The following is a 25218-nucleotide window of genomic DNA, read 5'->3' on the forward strand; positions in this document are numbered from 1 at the left end:
AGGCTTTGATCGTTCCCTGGATGACCAGTAGTAGTTTCCGATGCACATCTGGAGGCATTCTGTAATCTGTGGACTTTCAAAGTGTTGATGAAACACATAAATGGCCTCGAGATTGAATACAACAGTCCCCATGCGCATTTTCCTCCATGGGTGTAATGTCTGAAAGAGTCTACGCTTTGATCAATCCCTGGAAGACCAGTAGTAGTTTCCGATGTACATCTGGAGGCATTCTGTAATCTGTAAACTATCAGAGTGTTGTTCAAACACAGAAATTGCATAGGGATTGAAAACAACAGTCACCATGCGCACTTTCCTCCATGGGAGTAATGTCTCAAACAGTCTAGGCTTTGATCGTTCCCTGGAAGACCTGTAGTAGTATCCGATGCACATCTGTAGTCATTCTGTAGTCTGTGGACTATCAGAGTGTTGATGAAACACAGAAATTGCATCAGGATTGAATACAACAGTCACTATGCGCATTTCCTCCATGGGAGTAATGTCTCAAAGGGTCTATGCTTCGATCGTTTCCTGGGTTACCAGTTCTATTTTCCGATGGACATCTGGAGGCATTCTGTAATCTGTGGACTATCAGAGTGTTGATGAAACACAGAAATTGCATCGGGATTGAATACAACAGTCACCGTGCACACTTTCCTCCATGGGACTAATGTCTCAAACAGTCTACGCTTTGATCGTTTCCTGGAGGACCAGTAGTAGTTTCCGATGCACATCTGGAGGCATTCTGTAATCTTTGGTCCTTCAAAGTGTTGATGAAACACAGAAATTGCATCGGGATTCAATACAACAGTCACCATGCGGACTTCCCTCCATGGGAGTAATGTCTCTAACAGTCTAAGTTTTGATCGTTCCCTGCAAGACCAGTAATAGTTTCCGATGCACATCTGGAGGCATTCTGTACTCTGTGGACCTTCAAAGTGTTGATGAAACACAGGAATAGCCGCGGGATTGAATACAACAGTCACCATGCGCACTTTCCTCCATGGGAGTAACGTCTCAAACAGTCTACGCTTTGATCGTTCCATGGAAGACCTGTAGTAGTTTCCGATGCACATCTGGAGGCATTCTGTAATCAGTGGACTATCAGAGTGTTGATGAAACACAGGATTTGCCGCGGGGTTGAATACAACAGTCACCATGCGCACTTTCCTCCATAGGAGTAATGTCTCAAACAGTCTACGCTTTGATCGTTCCCTGGAAGACCAGTAGTAGTTTTCGATGCACATCTGTAGTCATTCTGTAGTCTGTGGACTATCAGAGTGTTGATGAAACACAGAAATTGCATCAGGATTGAATACAACAGTCACTATGCGCATTTCCTCCATGGGAGTAATGTCTCAAAGGGTCTATGCTTCGATCGTTTCCTGGGTTACCAGTTCTATTTTCCGATGGACATCTGGAGGCATTCTGTAATCTGTGGACTATCAGAGTGTTGATGAAACACAGAAATTGCATCGGGATTGAATACAACAGTCACCGTGCGCACTTTCCTCCATGGGACTAATGTCTCAAACAGTCTACGCTTTGATCGCTTCCTGGAGGACCAGTAGTAGTTTCCGATGCACATCTGGAGGCATTCTGTAATCTTTGGACCTTCAAAGTGTTGATGAAACACAGAAATTGCATCGGGATTCAATACAACAGTCACCATGCGGACTTCCCTCCATGGGAGTAATGTCTCTAACAGTCTAAGTTTTGATCGTTCCCTGCAAGAAAAGTAATAGTTTCCGATGCACATCTGGAGGCATTCTGTAATCTGTGGACCTTCAAAGTGTTGATGAAACACAGGAATAGCCGCGGGATTGAATACAACAGTCACCATGCGCACTTTCCTCCATGGGAGTAACGTCTCAAACAGTCTACGCTTTGATCGTTCCATGGAAGACCTGTAGTAGTTTCCGATGCACATCTGGAGGCATTCTGTAATCAGTGGACTATCAGAGTGTTGATGAAACACAGAAATTGCATCGGGATTGAATACAACATTCACCATGCGCACTTCCCTCTATGGGAGTAATGCCTTAAACAGTTTACGCTTTGATCGTTCCCTGGAAGACCAGTAGCAGTTTCCGATGCACATCTGGGGGCATTCCGTAATGTGTGGACTATCAGAGTGTTGATGAGACACAGAAATTGCATCAGGATTGAATACAACAGTCACCATGCGCACTTTCCTCCATGGGAGTAATGTCTCAAACAGTTTACGCTTTGATCGTGGACTGGAAGACCAGTAGTAGTTTCCGATGCGCATATGGGGGCATTCTGTAATGTGTAGGCTATCGGAGTGTTGATGAAACACAGAAATTGCATCAGGATTGAATACACAGTCACCATGCGCACTTTCCTCCATGGGAGTAATGTCTCAAACAGTTTACGCTATGATCGTTCCCTGGAAGACCAGTAGTAGTTTCCGATGCACTTCTGTGGGCATTCTGTAATGTGTGGACTACCAGAGTATTGATGAAACACAGAAATTGCATCAGGATTGAATACAACAGTCACCATGCGCACTTTCCTCCATGGGAGTAATGTCCCAAGCAGTTTACGCTTTGATCGTTCCCTGGAAGACCAGTAGTAGTTTCCGATGCACATCTGGGGCCATTCCGTAATGTGTGGACTATCAGAGTGTTGATGAAACACAGAAATTGCATCGGGATTGAATACAACAGTTACTATGCGCCCTTTCCTCCATGGAAATAATGTCTCAAACAGTCTACGCTTTGATCGTTCCCTGCAAGACCAGTAGTAGTATCCGATGCCCATCTGGAGGCATTCTGTAATCTGTGGACCTTCAAAGTGTTGATGAAACACAGAAATTGCGTCGGGATTGAATACAACAGTCATCATGCTAACTTTCCTCGTGGGAGTAATGTCTCAAACAGTCTACGCTTTGATCGTTCCCTGGAAGACCTGTAGTAGTTTCCGATGCACATCTGGAAGCATTCTGTAATCTGTGGACTATCAGAGCGTTGATGAAAAACAGAAATTGCATCGGGAATGAATACAACAGTCACCATGCGCACTTTCCTCCATGGGAGTAATGTCTCAAACTGTTTACGCTTTGATCGTTCCCTGGATGACCAGTAGTAGTTTCCGATGCACATCTGGGTGCATTATGTAATCTGTGGACTATCAGAGTGTTGATGAAACACAGTAATTGCATCGGGATTGAATACAACAGTCACCATGCGCACTTTCCTAAATGGGAGTAATGTCTCAAACAGTTAACACTTTCATCGTTCCCTGGAAGACCAGTAGTAGTTTGCGATGCACATCTGAAGGCATTCTGTAATCTGTGGACCTTCAAAGTGTTGATGAAACACAGAAATTGCCGCTGGATTGAATACAACAGTCACCATGAACACTTTCCTCCATGGGAGTAATGTCTCAAACAGTCTACGCTTTGATAGTTTCCTGGAGGACCTGTAGTATTTTCCGATGCACATCTGGAGGCATTCTGTAATCTGTGGAACTTCAAAGTGCTGATAAAACACAGAAATTGCATTGGGATTGAATACAACAGTCTCTATGCGCACTTTCCTCCATGGGAGTAATGTCTCAAACAGTCTACGCTTTGATCGTTCCCTGGAAGACCAGTAGTAGTTTCCGATGCACATCTGGAGGCATTCTGTAATCTGTGGACTATCAGAGTGTTGATGAAACACAGAAATTGCATCGGGATTGAATACAACAGCCACCATGCGCACTTTCCTAAATGGGAGTAATGTCTCAAACAGTTTACACTTTCATCGTTCCCTGGAAGACCAGTAGTAGTTTGCGATGCACATCTGGAGGCATTCTGTAATCTGTGGACCTTCAAAGTGTTGATGAAACACAGAAATTGCATGGGGATTGAATACAACTGTCACCATGCGCACTTTCCTCCATGGGAGTAATGTCTCAAACAGTCTAGGCTTTGATCGTTCCCTGGATGACCAGTAGTAGTTTCCGATGCACATCTGGAGGCATTCTGTAATCTGTGGACCTTCAAAGTGTTGATGAAACACAGAAATTGCATGGGGATTGAATACAACTGTCACCATGCGCACTTTCCTCCATGGGAGTAATGTCTCAAACAGTCTAGGCTTTGATCGTTCCCTGGATGACCAGTAGTAGTTTCCGATGCACATCTGGAGGCATTCTGTAATCTGTGGACCTTCAAAGTGTTGATGAAACACATAAATGGCCTCGAGATTGAATACAACAGTCATCAAGCGCATTTTCCTCCATGGGTGTAATGTCTGAAAGAGTCTACGCTATGATCAATCCCTGGAAGACCAGTAGTAGTTTCCGATGTACATCTGGAGGCATTCTGTAATCTGTAAACTATCAGAGTGTTGTTCAAAGACAGAAATTGCATAGGGATTGAAAACAACAGTCACCATGCGCACTTTCCTCCATGGGAGTAATGTCTCAAACTGTTTACGCTTTGATCGTTCCCTGGATGACCAGTAGTAGTTTCCGATGCACATCTGGGGGCATTCTGTAATGTGTGGACTATCAGAGTGTTGATGAAACACAGAAATTGCATCAGTATTGAATACAACTGTCACTATACGCACTTCCCTGCATGGGACTAATGTCCCAAACAGTTTACGCTTTGATCGATCCCGGGAAGACCAGTAGTAGTTGCCGATGCACATCTGTAGGCATTCTGTAATCTGTGGACCTTCAAAGTGTTGATGAAACACAGGATTTGCCGCGGGGTTGAATACAACAGTCACCATGCGCACTTTCCTCCATAGGAGTAATGTCTCAAACAGTCTACGCTTTGATCGTTCCCTGGAAGACCAGTAGTAGTTTTCGATGCACATCTGTAGTCATTCTGTAGTCTGTGGACTATCAGAGTGTTGATGAAACACAGAAATTGCATCAGGATTGAATACAACAGTCACTATGCGCATTTCCTCCATGGGAGTAATGTCTCAAAGGGTCTATGCTTCGATCGTTTCCTGGGTTACCAGTTCTATTTTCCGATGGACATCTGGAGGCATTCTGTAATCTGTGGACTATCAGAGTGTTGATGAAACACAGAAATTGCATCGGGATTGAATACAACAGTCACCGTGCACACTTTCCTCCATGGGACTAATGTCTCAAACAGTCTACGCTTTGATCGTTTCCTGGAGGACCAGTAGTAGTTTCCGATGCACATCTGGAGGCATTCTGTAATCTTTGGACCTTCAAAGTGTTGATGAAACACAGAAATTGCATCGGGACTCAATACAACAGTCACCATGCGGACTTCCCTCCATGGGAGTAATGTCTCTAACAGTCTAAGTTTTGATCGTTCCCTGCAAGACCAGTAATAGTTTCCGATGCACATCTGGAGGCATTCTGTAATCTGTGGACCTTCAAAGTGTTGATGAAACACAGGAATAGCCGCGGGATTGAATACAACAGTCACCATGCGCACTTTCCTCCATGGGAGTAACGTCTCAAACAGTCTACGCTTTGATCGTTCCATGGAAGACCTGTAGTAGTTTCCGATGCACATCTGGAGGCATTCTGTAATCAGTGGACTATCAGAGTGTTGATGAAACACAGGATTTGCCGCGGGGTTGAATACAACAGTCACCATGCGCACTTTCCTCCATAGGAGTAATGTCTCAAACAGTCTACGCTTTGATCGTTCCCTGGAAGACCAGTAGTAGTTTTCGATGCACATCTGTAGTCATTCTGTAGTCTGTGGACTATCAGAGTGTTGATGAAACACAGAAATTGCATCAGGATTGAATACAACAGTCACTATGCGCATTTCCTCCATGGGAGTAATGTCTCAAAGGGTCTATGCTTCGATCGTTTCCTGGGTTACCAGTTCTATTTTCCGATGGACATCTGGAGGCATTCTGTAATCTGTGGACTATCAGAGTGTTGATGAAACACAGAAATTGCATCGGGATTGAATACAACAGTCACCGTGCGCACTTTCCTCCATGGGACTAATGTCTCAAACAGTCTACGCTTTGATCGCTTCCTGGAGGACCAGTAGTAGTTTCCGATGCACATCTGGAGGCATTCTGTAATCTTTGGACCTTCAAAGTGTTGATGAAACACAGAAATTGCATCGGGATTCAATACAACAGTCACCATGCGGACTTCCCTCCATGGGAGTAATGTCTCTAACAGTCTAAGTTTTGATCGTTCCCTGCAAGACCAGTAATAGTTTCCGATGCACATCTGGAGGCATTCTGTAATCTGTGGACCTTCAAAGTGTTGATGAAACACAGGAATAGCCGCGGGATTGAATACAACAGTCACCATGCGCACTTTCCTCCATGGGAGTAACGTCTCAAACAGTCTACGCTTTGATCGTTCCATGGAAGACCTGTAGTAGTTTCCGATGCACATCTGGAGGCATTCTGTAATCAGTGGACTATCAGAGTGTTGATGAAACACAGAAATTGCATCGGGATTGAATACAACATTCACCATGCGCACTTCCCTCTATGGGAGTAATGCCTTAAACAGTTTACGCTTTGATCGTTCCCTGGAAGACCAGTAGCAGTTTCCGATGCACATCTGGGGGCATTCCGTAATGTGTGGACTATCAGAGTGTTGATGAGACACAGAAATTGCATCAGGATTGAATACAACAGTCACCATGGGCACTTTCCTCCATGGGAGTAATGTCTCAAACAGTTTACGCTTTGATCGTGGACTGGAAGACCAGTAGTAGTTTCCGATGCGCATATGGGGGCATTCTGTAATGTGTAGGCTATCGGAGTGTTGATGAAACACAGAAATTGCATCAGGATTGAATACACAGTCACCATGCGCACTTTCCTCCATGGGAGTAATGTCTCAAACAGTTTACGCAATGATCGTTCCCTGGAAGACCAGTAGTAGTTTCCGATGCACTTCTGTGGGCATTCTGTACTGTGTGGACTACCAGAGTATTGATGAAACACAGAAATTGCATCAGGATTGAATACAACAGTCACCATGCGCACTTTCCTCCATGGGAGTAATGTCCCAAACAGTTTACGCTTTGATCGTTCCCTGGAAGACCAGTAGTAGTTTCCGATGCACATCTGGGGCCATTCCGTAATGTGTGGACTATCAGAGTGTTGATGAAACACAGAAATTGCATCGGGATTGAATACAACAGTCACTATGCGCCCTTTCCTCCATGGAAGTAATGTCTCAAACAGTCTACGCTTTGATCGTTCCCTGCAAGACCAGTAGTAGTATCCGATGCACATCTGGAGGCATTCTGTAATCTGTGGACCTTCAAAGTGTTGATGAAACACAGAAATTGCGTCGGGATTGAATACAACAGTCATCATGCTAACTTTCCTCGTGGGAGTAATGTCTCAAACAGTCTACGCTTTGATCGTTCCCTGGAAGACCTGTAGTAGTTTCCGATGCACATCTGGAAGCATTCTGTAATCTGTGGACTATCAGAGCGTTGATGAAAAACAGAAATTGCATCGGGATTGAATACAAGAGTCACCATGCGCACTTTCCTCCATGGGAGTAATGTCTCAAACTGTTTACGCTTTGATCGTTCCCTGGATGACCAGTAGTAGTTTCCGATGCACATCTGGGTGCATTATGTAATCTGTGGACTATCAGAGTGTTGATGAAACACAGTAATTGCATCGGGATTGAATACAACAGTCACCATGCGCACTTTCCTAAATGGGAGTAATGTCTCAAACAGTTAACACTTTCATCGTTCCCTGGAAGACCAGTAGTAGTTTGCGATGCACATCTGAAGGCATTCTGTAATCTGTGGACCTTCAAAGTGTTGATGAAACACAGAAATTGCCGCTGGATTGAATACAACAGTCACCATGAACACTTTCCTCCATGGGAGTAATGTCTCAAACAGTCTACGCTTTGATAGTTTCCTGGAGGACCTGTAGTATTTTCCGATGCACATCTGGAGGCATTCTGTAATCTGTGGAACTTCAAAGTGCTGATAAAACACAGAAATTGCATTGGGATTGAATACAACAGTCTCTATGCGCACTTTCCTCCATGGGAGTAATGTCTCAAACAGTCTACGCTTTGATCGTTCCCTGGAAGACCAGTAGTAGTTTCCGATGCACATCTGGAGGCATTCTGTAATCTGTGGACTATCAGAGTGTTGATGAAACACAGAAATTGCATCGGGATTAAATACAACAGTCATCGTGCGCACTTTCCTCCATGGGAGTAATGTCTCAAACTGTCTACGCTTTGATCGTTTCCTGGAGGACCAGTAGTAGTTTCCGATGCACATCTGGAGGCATTCTGTAATCTTTGGACCTATAAAGTGTTGATCAAACACAGAAATTGCATCGGGATTCAATACAACAGTCACCATGCGGACTTCCCTCCATAGGAGTAATGTCTCTAACAGTCTAAGCTTTGATCGTTCCCTGCAAGAACAGTAGTAGTTTCCGATGCACATCTGGAGGCATTCTGTAATCTGTGGACCTTCAAAGTGTTGATGAAACACAGGAATAGCCACGGGATTGAATACAACAGTTACCATGCGCACTTTCCTCCATGGGAGTAACGTCTCAAACAGTCTACGCTTTGATCGTTCCATGGAAGACCTGTAGTAGTTTCCGATGCACATCTGGGTGCATTCTGTAATCTGTGGACTATCAGAGTGTTGATAAAACACAGAAATTGCATCGGGATTGAATACAACAGTCACCATGCGCACTTCCCTCCATGGGAGTAATGCCTTAAACAGTTTACGCTTTGATCGTTCCCTGGAAGACCAGTAGTAGTTTCCGATGCACATCTGGGTGCATTCTGTAATCTGTGGACTATCAGAGTGTTGATGAAACACAGAAATTGCATCGGGATTGAATACAACAGTCACCATGCGCACTTCCCTCCATGGGAGTAATGCCTTAAACAGTTTACGCTTTGATCGTTCCCTGGAAGACCAGTAGTAGTTTCCGATGCACATCTGGGGGCATTCTGTAATGTGTGGACTATCAGAGTATTGATGAAACACAGAAATTGCATCAGGATTGAATACAACAGTCACCATGCGCACTTTCCTCCATGGGAGTAATGTCTCAAACAGTTTACGCTATGATCGTTCCCTGGAAGACCAGTAGTAGTTTCCGATGCACATATGGGGGCATTCTGTAATGTGTGAACTATCGGAGTGTTGATGAAACACAGAAATTGCATCAGGATTGAATACAACAGTCACCATGCGCACTTTCCTCCATGGGAGTAATGTCTCAAACAGTTTACGCTATGATCGTTCCCTGGAAGACCAGTAGTAGTTTCCGATGCACATTTGGGGGCATTCTGTAATGTGTGGACTATCAGAGTATTGATGAAACACAGAAATTGCATCAGGATTGAATACAACAGTCACCATGCGCACTTTCCTCCATGGGAGTAATGTCTCAAACAGTTTACGCTTTGATCGTTCCCTGGAAGACCAGTAGTAGTTTCCGATGCACATCTGGGGCCATTCCGTAATGTGTGGACTATCAGAGTGTTGATGAAACACAGAAATTGCATCGGGATTGAATACAACAGTCACTATGCGCCCTTTCCTCCATGGGAGTAATGTCTCAAAGTGTCTACGCTTTGATCGTTCCCTGCAAGACCAGTAGTAGTTTCCGATGCACATCTGGAGGCATTCTGTACTCTGTGGACCTTCAAAGTGTTGATGAAACACAGAAATTGCGTCGGGATTGAATACAACAGTCATCATGCAAACTTTCCTCGTGGGAGTAATGTCTCAAACAGTCTACGCTTTGATCGTTCCCTGGAAGTCCTGAAGTAGTTTCCGATGCACATCTGTTAGCATTCTGTAATGTGTGGACTATCAGATTGTTGATGAAACACAGAAATTGCATCGGGATTGAATACAACTATCACCATGCGCACTTTCCTCCATGGGAGTAATACCTCAAACAGTTTACGCTTTGATCGATCCCTGGCAGACCAGTGGTAGTTCCCGATGCACATCTGGGGGCATTCTGCAATGTGTGGACTATCAGAGTGTTGATGAAACAAAGAAATTGCATCAGTATTGAATACAACAGTCACCATACGCACTTTCCTGCATGGGAGTAATGTCCCAAACAGTTTACGCTTTGATCGATCCCTGGAAGACCAGTAGTAGTTTCCGATGCACATCTAGGGCATTCTGTAATCTGTGGACTATCAGAGTGTTGTTGAAACACAGAAATTGCATCGGGATTGAATACAACAGTCACCATGCGCAATTTCCTCCATGGGAGTAATGTCACAAACAGTGTACACTTTGATCGTTCCCTGGAGGACCAGTAGTATTTTCCGATGCACATCTGGAGGCATTCTGTAATCTGTGGACTATCAGAGTGTTGATGAAACACAGAAATTGCATCGGGATTGAATACAACAGTCACCATGCGCAATTTCCTCCATGGGAGTAATGTCACACACAGTGTACACTTTGATCGTTCCCTGGAGGACCAGTAGTATTTTCCGATGCGCATCTGGAGGCATTCTGTAATCTGTGGACTATCAGAGTGTTGATGAAACACAGAAATTGCATCGGGATTGAATACAACAATCACCATGCGCACTTTCCTCCATGGGAGTAATGTCTCAAACAGTTTACGCTTTGATCAGTCCCTGCAAGACCAGTAGTAGTTTCCGATGCACATCTGGAGGCATTCTGTAATCTTTGGACCTTCAAAGTGTTGATGAAACACAGAAATTGCATCGGGATTGAATACAACAGTCAATATGCGCATTTCCCTCCATGGGAGTAATGCCTTAAACAGTTTACGCTTTGATCGTTCCGTGGAAGACCAGTAGCGGTTTCCGATGCACATCTGTGGCATTCTGTAATGTGTGGACTATCAGAGTGTTGATGAAAAACAGAAATTGCATCAGGATTGAATACAACAGTCACCATGCGCACTTTCCTCCATGGGAGTAATGTCTCATACAGTTTACGCTTTGATCGTTCCCTGGAAGACCAGTAGTAGTTTGCGATGCACATATGAAGGCATTCTGTAATCTGTGGACCTTCAAAGTGTTGATGAAGCACAGAAATTGCCGCGGGATTGAATACAACAATCACCATGAACACTTTCCTCCATGGGAGTAATGTCTCAAACAGTCTACGCTTTGATAGTTTCATGGAGGACCAGTAGTATTTTCCGATGCACATCTGGAGGCATTCTGTAATCTGTGGAACTTCAAAGTGTTGATAAAACAAAGAAATTGCATTGGGATTGAATACAACAGTCTCCATGCGCACTTTCCTCCATGGGAGTAATGTCTCAAACAGTCTTCGCTTTGATCGTTCCCTGGAAGACCAGTAGTACTTTCCGATGCACATCTGGAGGCATTCTGTAATCTGTGGACAATCAGAGTGTTGATGAAACAGAGAAATTGCATCGGGATTGTATACAACAGAGACCGTGCCCACTTTCCTCCATGGGAGTAATGTCTCAAACAGTTTACGCTTTGATCGTACCCTGGAAAACCAGTAGTAGCTTCCGATGCACATCTGGGGGCATCCTGCAATGTGTGGACTATCAGATTGTTGATGAAACACAGAAATTGCATCAGTATTGAATACAACTGTCACCATACGCACTTTCCTGCATGGGAGTAATGTCACAAACAGTTTACGCTTTGATCGATCCCTGGAAGACCAGTAGTAGTTTCCGATGCACATCTAGGGCATTCTGTAATCTGTGGACTATCAGAGTGTTGTTGAAACACAGATATTGCATCGGGATTGAATACAACAGTCACCATGCGCAATTTCCTCCATGGGAGTAATGTCACAAACAGTCTACATTTTGATCGTTCGCTGGAAGACCAGTAGTAGTTTCCGATGCACATCTGGATGCATTCTGTAATGTGTGGACCATCAGAGTGATGATGAAACACAGAAATTGCATCAGGATTGAATACAACAGTCACCATGCGGACTTTCCTCCATGGGAGTAATGTCTTAAACAGTTTACGCTTTGATCGTTCCCTCTATGACCAGTGGTAGTTTCCGATGCACATCTGGGGGCATTCTGTAGTGTGTGTACTATCAGAGTGTTGATGAAACACAGAAATTGCATCGAGATTAAATACAACAGTCACCATGCGCACTTTCCTCCATGGGAGTAATGTCTCAAAGAGTCTACGCTTTGATCGTTTCCTGGAGGACCAGTAGTATTTTCCGATGCACATCTAGAGGCATTCTGTAATCTGTGGACTATCAGAGTGTTGATGAAACACATAAATTGCATCGGGATTAAATACAACAGTCACCATGCGCACTTTCCTCCATGGGAGTAATGTCTTAAACAGTCTACATTTTGATCGTTTACTGGAGGACCAGTAGTAGTTTCCGATGCACATCTGGAGGCATTCTGTAATATTTGGACCTTCAAAGTGTTGATGAAACACAGAAATTGAATCGGGAATCAATACAACAGTCACCATGCGCACTTCCCTCCATGGGAGTAATGTCTCTAACAGTCTACGCTTTGATCGTTCCCTGCAAGACCAGTAGTAGTTTCCGATGCACATCTGGAGGCATTCTGTAATCTGTGGACTATCAGAGTGTTGATGAAACACAGAAATTGCATCGGGATTGAATACAACAGTCACTATGCGCACTTCCCTCCATGGGAGTAATGCCTTGAACAGTTTACGCTTTGATCGTTCCCAGGAAGACCAGTAGCAGTTTCCGATGCACATCTGGGGGCATTCTGTAATGTGTGGACTATCAGCGTGTTGATGAAACACAGAAATTGAATCAGGATTGAATACAACAGTCACCATGCGCACTTTCCTCCATGGGAGTAATGTGTCATACAGTTTACGCTTTGATCGTTCCCTGGAAGACCAGTAGTAGTTTCCGATGCACATCTGGGCGCATTCTGTAATGTGTGGACTATCAGAGTTTGTTGAAACACAGAAAAAGCATCACGACTGAATACAACAGTCACCATGCGCACTTTCCTCCATGGGAGTAATGTCTCAAAGAGTTTACGCTTTGATCGTTCCCTGGAAGACCAGTAGTAGTTTCCGATGCACATCTGGGGGCATTCTGTAATGTGTGGACTATCAGAGTGTTGATGAAACATAGAAATTGCATCAGGATTGAATACAACAGTCACCATGCGCACTTTCCTCCATGGGAGTAATGTCTCAAACAGTTTACGCTTTGATCGTTCCCTGGAAGACCAGTAGTAGTTTCCGATGCACATCTGGGGCCATTCCGTAATGTGTGGACTACCAGAGTGTTGATGAAACACAGAAATTGCATCGGGATTGAATACAACAGTCACTATGCGCACTTTCCTCCATGGGAGTAATGTCTCAAACAGTCTACCGTTAGATCGTTCCCTGCAAGACCAGTAGTAGTTTGTGATGCACATCTGAAGGCATTCTGTAATCTGTGGACCTTCAAAGTGTTGATGAAACACAGAAATTACCGCGGGATTGAATACAACAGTCACCATGAAAACTTTCCTCCATTGGAGTAATGTCTCAAACAGTCTACGCTTTGATCGTTTCCTGGAGGACCAGTAGTATTTTCCGATGCACATCTGGAGGCATTCTGTAATCTGCGGACCTTCAAAGTGTTGATGAAACACAGAAATTGCATTGGGATTGAATACAACAGTCTCCATGCGCACTTTCCTCCATGGGAGTAATGTTTCAAACAGTCTACGCTTTCATCGTCCCCTGGAGGAAAAGTAGTAGTTTCCGATGCACATCTGGTGTCATTCTGTAATGTGTGGACTATCAGAGTATTGATGAAATACAGAAATTGCATCAGTATTGAATACAACAGTCACCATAACCACTTTCCTGCATGGGAGTAATGTCTCAAACAGTTTACGCCTTGATCGTTCCCTGCAAGACCAGTAGTAGTTTCCGATGCACATCTGGAAGCATTCTGTAATCTGTGGACTATCAGAGTGTTGATGAAACACAGAAATGGCTTCGGGATTGAATACAACAGTCACAACGCGCACTTTCCTCCGTGGGAGTAATGTCTCAAATTGTCTACGCTTTTTATCGTTCCCTGGGAGACCAGTAGTAGTTTAAGATGCACATCTTCGGACATTCGGTAGGGTGTGGACTAACATAGTGTTGATGAAACACAGAAATTGCATCAGGATTGAATACAACAGTCAACATGCGCACTTTCCTCCATAGGAGTAATGTCTCAAACAGTTTGCGCTTTGATCGTTCCCTGGAAGACCAGTAGTAGTTTCCGATGAACATCTGGAGGCATTCTGTAATGTGTGGACTATAAGAGTGTTAATGAAACACAGAAATTGCATCGCGATTGAATACAACAGTCACCATGCGCACTTTCCTCCATGGAAGTAATGTCTCAAACAGTTTACGCTTTGATCGTTCCCTGGAAGACCAGTAGTAAATTCCGATGCACATCTGTTAGCATTCTGTAATGTGTGGACTATCAGATTGTTGATGAAACACAGAAATTGCATCGGGATTGAATACAACAGTCACCATGCGCACTTTCCTCCATGGGAATAATGTCTCAAACAGTCTACGTTTTGATCGTTCCCTGCAAGACCAGTAGTAGATCCTGATGCACATCTGGAGGCATTCTGCAATCTGTGGACCTTCAAAGTGTTGATGAAACACAGAAAATGCATCGGGATTGAATACGACAGTCACTATGCGCACTTTCCTCCATGGGAGTAATGTCTCAAACAGTCTACGCTTTGATCGTTCCCTGGAAGACCAGTAGCAGTTTCCGATGCACATCTGGGGGCATTCTGTAATGTGTGGACTATCAGAGTGTTGATGATACACAAAAATTGCATCAGGATTGAATACAACAGTCACCATGCGCACTTTCCTCCATATGAGTAACGTCTCAAACAGTTTACGCTTTGATCGTTCTCTGGAAGACCAGTAGTAGTTTAAGATGCACATCTTCTGACATTCTGTAGTGTGTGGACTATCATAGTGTTGATGAAACACAGAAATTGCATCAGGATTGAATACTACCGTCACCATGCGCACTTTCCTCCATTGGAGTAATGTCTCAAACAGTTTGCGCATTGATCGTTCCCTGGAAGACGAGTAGTACTTTCCGATGCACATCTGGAGGCATTCTTTAATCTGTGGACTATCAGAGTGTTGATGAAACACAGAAATTGCATCGGGATTGAATACAACAGTCACTATGCGCACTTCCCTCCATGGGAGTAATGCCTTGAACAGTTTACGCTTTGATCGTTCCCAGGAAGACCAGTAGCAGTTTCCGATGCACATCTGGGGGCATTCTGTAATGTGTGGACTATCAGCGTGTTGATGAAACACAGAAATTGAATCAGGATTGAATACAACAGTCACCATGCGCACTTTCCTCCATGGGAGTAATGTCTCATACAGTTTACGCTTTGATCGTTCCCTGGAAGACCAGTAGTAGTTTCCGATGCACATCTGGGCGCATTCTGTAATGTGTGGACTATCAGAGGTTGATGAAACACAGAAAAAGCATCACGATTGAATACAACAGTCACCATGCGCACTTTCCTCCATGGGAGTAATGTCTCAAACAGTTTACGCTTTGATCGTTCCCTGGAAGACCAGTAGTAGTTTCCGATGCACATCTGGGGGCATTCTGTAATGTGTGGACTATCAGAGTGTTGATGAAACATAGAAATTGCATCAGGATTGAATACAACAGTCACCATGCGCACTTTCCTCCATGGGAGTAATGTCTCAAACAGTTTACGCTTTGATCGTTCCCTGGAAGACCAGTAGTAGTTTCCGATGCACATCTGGGGCCATTCCGTAATGTGTGGACTACCAGAGTGTTGATGAAACACAGAAATTGCATCGGGATTGAATACAACAGTCACTATGCGCACTTTCCTCCATGGGAGTAATGTCTCAAAGAGTCTACCCTTTGATCGTTCCCTGCAAGACCAGTAGTAGTTTGTGATGCACATCTGAAGGCATTCTGTAATCTGTGGACCTTCAAAGTGTTGATGAAACACAGAAATTGCATTGGGATTGAATACAAAAGTCTCCATGCGCACTTTCCTCCATGGGAGTAATGTTTCAAACAGTCTACGCTTTGATCGTTCCCTGGAGGAAAAGTAGTAGTTTCCGATGCACATCTGGTGTCATTCTGTAATGTGTGGACTATCAGAGTATTGATGAAATACAGAAATTGCATCAGTATTGAATGCAACAGTCACCATAACCACTTTCCTGCATGGGAGTAATGTCTCAAACAGTTTACGCCTTGATCGTTCATTGCAAGACCAGTAGTAGATTCCGATGCACATCTGGAAGCATTCTGTAATCTGTGGACTATCAGAGTGTTGATGAAACACAGAAATGGCTTCGGGATTGAATACAACAGTCACAACGCGCACTTTCCTCCGTGGAAGTAATGTCTCAAATTGTCTACGCTTTTGATCGTTCCCTGGGAGACCAGTAGTAGTTTAAGATGCACATCTTCTGACATTCTGTAGTGTGTGGACTAACATAGTGTTGATGAAACACAGAAATTGCATCAGGATTGAATACAACAGTCAACATGCGCACTTTCCTCCATAGGAGTAATGTCTCAAACAGTTTGCGCTTTGATCGTTCCCTGGAAGACCAGTAGTAGTTTCCGATGAACATCTGGAGGCATTCTGTAATGTGTGGACTATCAGAGTGTTAATGAAACACAGAAATTGCATCGCGATTGAATACAACAGTCACCATGCGCACTTTCCTCCATGGAAGTAATGTCTCAAACAGTTTACGCTTTGATCGTTCCCTGGAAGACCAGTAGTAGTTTCCGATGCACATCTGTTAGCATTCTGTAATGTGTGGACTATCAGATTGTTGATGAAACACAGAAATTGCATCGGGATTGAATACAACAGTCACCATGCGCACTTTCCTCCATGGGAATAATGTCTCAAACAGTCTACGTTTTGATCGTTCCCTGCAAGACCAGTAGTAGATCCTGATGCACATCTGGAGGCATTCTGCAATCTGTGGACCTTCAAAGTGTTGATGAAACACAGAAAATGCATCGGGATTGAATACGACAGTCACTATGCGCACTTTCCTCCATGGGAGTAATGTCTCAAACAGTCTACGCTTTGATCGTTCCCTGGAAGACCAGTAGCAGTTTCCGATGCACATCTGGGGGCATTCTGTAATGTGTGGACTATCAGAGTGTTGATGAAACACAAAAATTGCATCAGGATTGAATACAACAGTCACCATGCGCACTTTCCTCCATATGAGTAACGTCTCAAACAGTTTACGCTTTGATCGTTCTCTGGAAGACCAGTAGTAGTTTAAGATGCACATCTTCTGACATTCTGTAGTGTGTGGACTATCATAGTGTTGATGAAACACAGAAATTGCATCAGGATTGAATACAACCGTCACCATGCGCACTTTCCTCCATTGGAGTAATGTCTCAAACAGTTTGCGCATTGATCGTTCCCTGGAAGACGAGTAGTACTTTCCGATGCACATCTGGAGGCATTCTGTAATCTGTGGACTATCAGAGTATTGTTGAAACACATTAATTGCATCGGGATTGAATACAACAGTCACCATGCGCACTCTCCTCCGTGGGAGTAATGTCTCAAACTGTGTACGGTTTGATCGTTTCCTGGAAGACCAGTAGTAGCTTCCGATGCACATCTGGAGGCATTCTGTAATCTGTGGACCTTCAAAGTGTTGATGAAACACAGATATTGCATCGGAATTGAATACAACAGTCACCATGCGCACTTTCCTCCATGGGAGTAATATCACAAACAGTCTACGCTTTGATCGTTCCCTGGAAGACCAGTAGTAGTTTCCGATGCACATCTGGAGGCATTCTGTAATCTGTGGTCAATCAGAGTGTTGATGAAACACAGAAATTACATCGCGATTGAATACAACAGTCACCATGCGCACTTTCCTCCATGGGAGTAATGTCACAAACAGTCTACGCTTTGATCGTTCCCTGCAAGACCAGTAGTAGTTGCCGATGCACATCTGTAGGCATTCTGTAATCTGTGGACCTTCAATGTGTTGATGAAACACCGGATTTGCCGCGGGATTGAATACAACAGTCACCATGCGCACTTTCCTCCATGGGAGTAATGTCTCAAAAAATCTACGCTTTGATCGTTCCCTGGAAGACAAGTAGTAGTTTCCGATGCACATCTGGGGGCATTCTGTAATCTGTGGACAATCAGAGTGTTGATGAAACACAGAAATTGCTTCGGGATTGAATACAACAGTCAGCATGCGCACTTTCCTCCATGGGAATAATGTCTCAAACAGTCTACGTTTTGATCGTTCCCTGCAAGACCAGTAGTAGATCCTGATGCACATCTGGAGGCATTCTGCAATCTGTGGACCTTCAAAGTGTTGATGAAACACAGAAAATGCATCGGGATTGAATACGACAGTCACTATGCGCACTTTCCTCCATGGGAGTAATGTCTCAAACAGTCTACGCTTTGATCGTTCCCTGGAAGACCAGTAGCAGTTTCCGATGCACATCTGGGGGCATTCTGTAATGTGTGGACTATCAGAGTGTTGATGAAACACAAAAATTGCATCAGGATTGAATACAACAGTCACCATGCGCACTTTCCTCCATATGAGTAACGTCTCAAACAGTTTACGCTTTGATCGTTCTCTGGAAGACCAGTAGTAGTTTAAGATGCACATCTTCTGACATTCTGTAGTGTGTGGACTATCATAGTGTTGATGAAACACAGAAATTGCATCAGGATTGAATACAACCGTCACCATGCGCACTTTCCTCCATTGGAGTAATGTCTCAAACAGTTTGCGCATTGATCGTTCCCTGGAAGACGAGTAGTACTTTCCGATGCACATCTGGAGGCATTCTGTAATCTGTGGACTATCAGAGTATTGTTGAAACACATTAATTGCATCGGGATTGAATACAACAGTCACCATGCGCACTCTCCTCCGTGGGAGTAATGTCTCAAACTGTGTACGGTTTGATCGTTTCCTGGAAGACCAGTAGTAGCTTCCGATGCACATCTGGAGGCATTCTGTAATCTGTGGACCTTCAAAGTGTTGATGAAACACAGATATTGCATCGGAATTCAATACAACAGTCACCATGCGCACTTTCCTCCATGGGAGTAATATCACAAACAGTCTACGCTTTGATCGTTCCCTGGAAGACCAGTAGTAGTTTCCGATGCACATCTGGAGGCATTCTGTAATCTGTGGTCAATCAGAGTGTTGATGAAACACAGAAATTACATCGCGATTGAATACAACAGTCACCATGCGCACTTTCCTCCATGGGAGTAATGTCACAAACAGTCTACGCTTTGATCGTTCCCTGCAAGACCAGTAGTAGTTGCCGATGCACATCTGTAGGCATTCTGTAATCTGTGGACCTTCAATGTGTTGATGAAACACCGGATTTGCCGCGGGATTGAATACAACAGTCACCATGCGCACTTTCCTCCATGGGAGTAATGTCTCAAAAAATCTACGCTTTGATCGTTCCCTGGAAGACAAGTAGTAGTTTCCGATGCACATCTGGGGGCATTCTGAAATCTGTGGACAATCAGAGTGTTGATGAAACGCAGAAATTGCATCGGGATTGAATACAACAGTCAGCATGCGCACTTTCCTCCATGGGAGTAATGTCTCAAACAGTTTACGCTTTGATCGTTCCCTGGAAGACCAGTAGTAGTCTCCGATGCACATCTGGGGGCATTCTGTAATGTGTGGACTATCAGAGTGTTGATGAAACACAGAAATTGCATCAGTATTGAATACAACAGTCACCATGCGCACTTTCCTCCATGGGAGTAACGTCTCAAACAGTTTACGCTTTGATCGTTCCCTGGAAGACCAGTAGTAGATTACGATGCACATCTGTGGGCATTCTGTAATGTGTGGTCTATCAGATTGTTGATGAAACACAGAAATTGCATCGCAATTGAATACAACAGTCCCCATGCGCACTTTCCTCCATGGGAGTAATGTCTCAAACAGTCTACGTTTTGATCGTTCCCTGCAAGACCAGTAGTAGTTTCCGATGCACATCAGGAGGCATTCTGTAATCTGTGGACTTTCAAAGTGTTGATGAAACACATAAATTGCATGGGGATTGAATACAACTGTCATCATGCGCACTTTCCTCCATGGGTGTAATGTCTGAAAGAGTCTACGCTTTGATCATTCCCTGGAAGACCAGTAGTAGTTTCCGATGCACATCTGGAGGCATTCTGTAATCTGTAAACTATCAGAGTGTTGTTCAAACACAGAAATTGCATCGGGATTGAAAACAACAGTCACCATGCGCACTTTCCTCCATGGGAGTAATGTCTCAAACTGTTTACGCTTTGATCGTTACCTGGATGACCAGTAGTAGTTTCCGATGCACATCTGGGGGCATTCTGTAATGTGTGGACTATCAGAGTGTTGAGGAAACACAGAAATTGCATCAGTATTGAATACAACAGTCACCATACGCACTTTCCTGCATGCGAGTATGTACCAAACAGTTTACGCTTTGATCGATCCCGGGAAGACCAGTAGTAGTTTCCGATGCACATCTAGGGCATTCTGTAATCTGTGGACTATCAGAGTGTTGTTGAAACACAGAAATAGCATCGGGATTCAATACAACAGTCACCATGCGCAATTTCCTCCATGGGAGTAATGTCACAAACAGTCTACGCTTTGATCGTTCCCAGACGACCAGTAGTAGTTTCCGATGCACATCTGGATGCATTCTGTAATGTGTGAACTATCAGAGTGTTGATGAAACACAGAAATTGCATCAGGATTGAATACAACAGTCACCATGCGCACTTTCCTCCATGGGAGTAATGTCTTAAACAGTTTACGCATTGATCGTTCCCTCTATTATCAGTGGTAGTTTCCGATGCACATCTGGGGGCATTCTGTAGTGTGTGTACTATCAGTGTGTTGATGAAACACAGAAATTGCATCGGGATTTAATACAACAGTCACCATGCGCATATCCTCCATGGGAGTAATGTCTCAAAGGGTCTATGCTTTGATCGTTTCCTGGAGGACCAGTAGTATTTTCCGATGCACATCTGGAGGCATTCTGTAATCTGTGGACTATCAGAGTGTTGATGAAACACAGAAATTGCATCGGGATTGAATACGACAGTCACTATGCGCACTTTCCTCCATGGGAGTAATGTCTCAAACAGTCTACGCTTTGATCGTTCCCTGGAAGACCAGTAGCAGTTTCCGATGCACATCTGGGGGCATTCTGTAATGTGTGGACTATCAGAGTGTTGATGAAACACAAAAATTGCATCAGGATTGAATACAACAGTCACCATGCGCACTTTCCTCCATATGAGTAACGTCTCAAACAGTTTACGCTTTGATCGTTCTCTGGAAGACCAGTAGTAGTTTAAGATGCACATCTTCTGACATTCTGTAGTGTGTGGACTATCATAGTGTTGATGAAACACAGAAATTGCATCAGGATTGAATACAACCGTCACCATGCGCACTTTCCTCCATTGGAGTAATGTCTCAAACAGTTTGCGCATTGATCGTTCCCTGGAAGACGAGTAGTACTTTCCGATGCACATCTGGAGGCATTCTGTAATCTGTGGACTATCAGAGTATTGTTGAAACACATTAATTGCATCGGGATTGAATACAACAGTCACCATGCGCACTCTCCTCCGTGGGAGTAATGTCTCAAACTGTGTACGGTTTGATCGTTTCCTGGAAGACCAGTAGTAGCTTCCGATGCACATCTGGAGGCATTCTGTAATCTGTGGACCTTCAAAGTGTTGATGAAACACAGATATTGCATCGGAATTCAATACAACAGTCACCATGCGCACTTTCCTCCATGGGAGTAATATCACAAACAGTCTACGCTTTGATCGTTCCCTGGAAGACCAGTAGTAGTTTCCGATGCACATCTGGAGGCATTCTGTAATCTGTGGTCAATCAGAGTGTTGATGAAACACAGAAATTACATCGCGATTGAATACAACAGTCACCATGCGCACTTTCCTCCATGGGAGTAATGTCACAAACAGTCTACGCTTTGATCGTTCCCTGCAAGACCAGTAGTAGTTGCCGATGCACATCTGTAGGCATTCTGTAATCTGTGGACCTTCAATGTGTTGATGAAACACCGGATTTGCCGCGGGATTGAATACAACAGTCACCATGCGCACTTTCCTCCATGGGAGTAATGTCTCAAAAAATCTACGCTTTGATCGTTCCCTGGAAGACAAGTAGTAGTTTCCGATGCACATCTGGGGGCATTCTGAAATCTGTGGACAATCAGAGTGTTGATGAAACGCAGAAATTGCATCGGGATTGAATACAACAGTCAGCATGCGCACTTTCCTCCATGGGAGTAATGTCTCAAACAGTTTACGCTTTGATCGTTCCCTGGAAGACCAGTAGTAGTCTCCGATGCACATCTGGGGGCATTCTGTAATGTGTGGACTATCAGAGTGTTGATGAAACACAGAAATTGCATCAGTATTGAATACAACAGTCACCATGCGCACTTTCCTCCATGGGAGTAACGTCTCAAACAGTTTACGCTTTGATCGTTCCCTGGAAGACCAGTAGTAGATTACGATGCACATCTGTGGGCATTCTGTAATGTGTGGTCTATCAGATTGTTGATGAAACACAGAAATTGCATCGCAATTGAATACAACAGTCCCCATGCGCACTTTCCTCCATGGGAGTAATGTCTCAAACAGTCTACGTTTTGATCGTTCCCTGCAAGACCAGTAGTAGTTTCCGATGCACATCAGGAGGCATTCTGTAATCTGTGGACTTTCAAAGTGTTGATGAAACACAGAAATTGCATGGGGTTTGAATACAACTGTCATCATGCGCACTTTCCTCCATGGGTGTAATGTCTGAAAGAGTCTACGCTTTGATCATTCCCTGGAAGACCAGTAGTAGTTTCCGATGCACATCTGGAGGCATTCTGTAATCTGTAAACTATCAGAGTGTTGTTCAAACACAGAAATTGCATCGGGATTGAAAACAACAGTCACCATGCGCACTTTCCTCCATGGGAGTAATGTCTCAAACTGTTTACGCTTTGATCGTTACCTGGATGACCAGTAGTAGTTTCCGATGCACATCTGGGGGCATTCTGTAATGTGTGGACTATCAGAGTGTTGAGGAAACACAGAAATTGCATCAGTATTGAATACAACAGTCACCATACGCACTTTCCTGCATGCGAGTATGTACCAAACAGTTTACGCTTTGATCGATCCCGGGAAGACCAGTAGTAGTTTCCGATGCACATCTAGGGCATTCTGTAATCTGTGGACTATCAGAGTGTTGTTGAAACACAGAAATAGCATCGGGATTCAATACAACAGTCACCATGCGCAATTTCCTCCATGGGAGTAATGTCACAAACAGTCTACGCTTTGATCGTTCCCAGACGACCAGTAGTAGTTTCCGATGCACATCTGGGGGCATTCTGTAGTGTGTGTACTATCAGTGTGTTGATGAAACACAGAAATTGCATCGGGATTTAATACAACAGTCACCATGCGCATATCCTCCATGGGAGTAATGTCTCAAAGGGTCTATGCTTTGATCGTTTCCTGGAGGACCAGTAGTATTTTCCGATGCACATCTGGAGGCATTCTGTAATCTGTGGACTATCAGAGTGTTGATGAAACACAGAAATTGCATCGGGATTGAATACAACAGTCACCGTGCGCACTTTCCTCCATGGGAGTAATGTCTCAAACAGTCTACGCTTTGTTCGTTTCCTGGAGGACCAGTAGTAGTTTCCGATGCACATCTGGAGGCATTCTGTAATCTTTTTACCTTCAAAGTGTTGATGAAACACAGAAATTGCATCGGGATTCAATACAACAGTCACCATGCGGACTTCCCTGCATGGGAGTAATGTCTCTAACAGTCTAAGCTTTGATCGTTCCCTGCAAGATCAGTAGTAGTTTCCGATGCACATCTGGAGGCATTCTGTAATCTGTGGACCTTCAAAGTGTTGATGAAACACAGGAATAGACGCGTGATTGAATACAACAGTCACCATGCGTACTTTCCTCCATGGGAGTAACGTCTCAAACAGTCTACGCTTTGATCGTTCCATGGAAGACCTGTAGTAGTTTCCGATGCACATCTGGAGGCATTCTGTAATCTGTGGAACTCAGAGTGTTGATGAAACACAGAAATTGCATCGGGATTGAATACATCAGCCACCATGCGCACTTCCCTCCATGGGAGTAATGCCTTAAACAGTTTACGCTTTGATCGTTCCCTGGCAGACCAGTAGTAGTTTCCGATGCACATCTGGAGGCATTCTGTAATCTGTGGACCTTCAAAGTGTTGATGAAATACAGGAATAGCCGCGGGATTGAATACAACAGTCACCATGCGCACTTTCCTCCATGCGAGTAATGTCTCAAACAGTCTTCGCTTTGATCGTACCATGGAAGACCTGTAGTAGTTTCCGATGCACATCTGGGGGCATTCTGTAATGTGTGGACTATCAGAGTGTTGATGAAACACAGAAATTGCATCAGGATTGAATACAACAGTCACCATGCGCGCTTTCCTCCATGGGAGTAATGTCTCAAACAGTTTACGCTTTGATCGTGCCCTGAAAGACCAGTAGAAGTTTCCGATGCACATATGGGGGCATTCTGTAATGTGTGGACTGTCGGAGTGTTGATGAAACACAGAAATTGCATCAGGATTGAATACAACAGTCACCATGCGCACTTTCCTCCATGGGAGTAATGTCTCAAGCAGTTTACACTATGATCGTTCCCTGGAAGACCAGTAGTAGTTTCCGATGCACATCTGGGGGCATTCTGTAATGTGTGGACTATCAGAGTATTGATGAAACACAGAAATTGCATCAGGATTGAATACAACAGTCACCATGCGCACTTTCCTCCATGGGAGTAATGTCTCAAACAGTTTACGCTTTGATCGTTCCCTGGAAGACCAGTAGTAGTTTCCGATGCACATCTGGGGACATTCCGTAATGTGTGGACTATCAGAGTGTTGATGAAACACAGAAATTGCATTGGGATTGAATACAACAGTCACTATGCGCCCTTTCCTCCATGGGAGTAATGTCTCAAACAGTCTACGCTTTGATCGTCCCCTGCAAGACCAGTAGTAGTTTCCGATGCACATCTGGAGGCATTCTGTAATCTGTGGACCTTCAAAGTGTTGATGAAACACAGAAAT

Source organism: Schistocerca gregaria, chromosome 7, assembly GCF_023897955.1.
Source record: "Schistocerca gregaria isolate iqSchGreg1 chromosome 7, iqSchGreg1.2, whole genome shotgun sequence".
Taxonomy (NCBI): domain Eukaryota; kingdom Metazoa; phylum Arthropoda; class Insecta; order Orthoptera; family Acrididae; genus Schistocerca; species Schistocerca gregaria.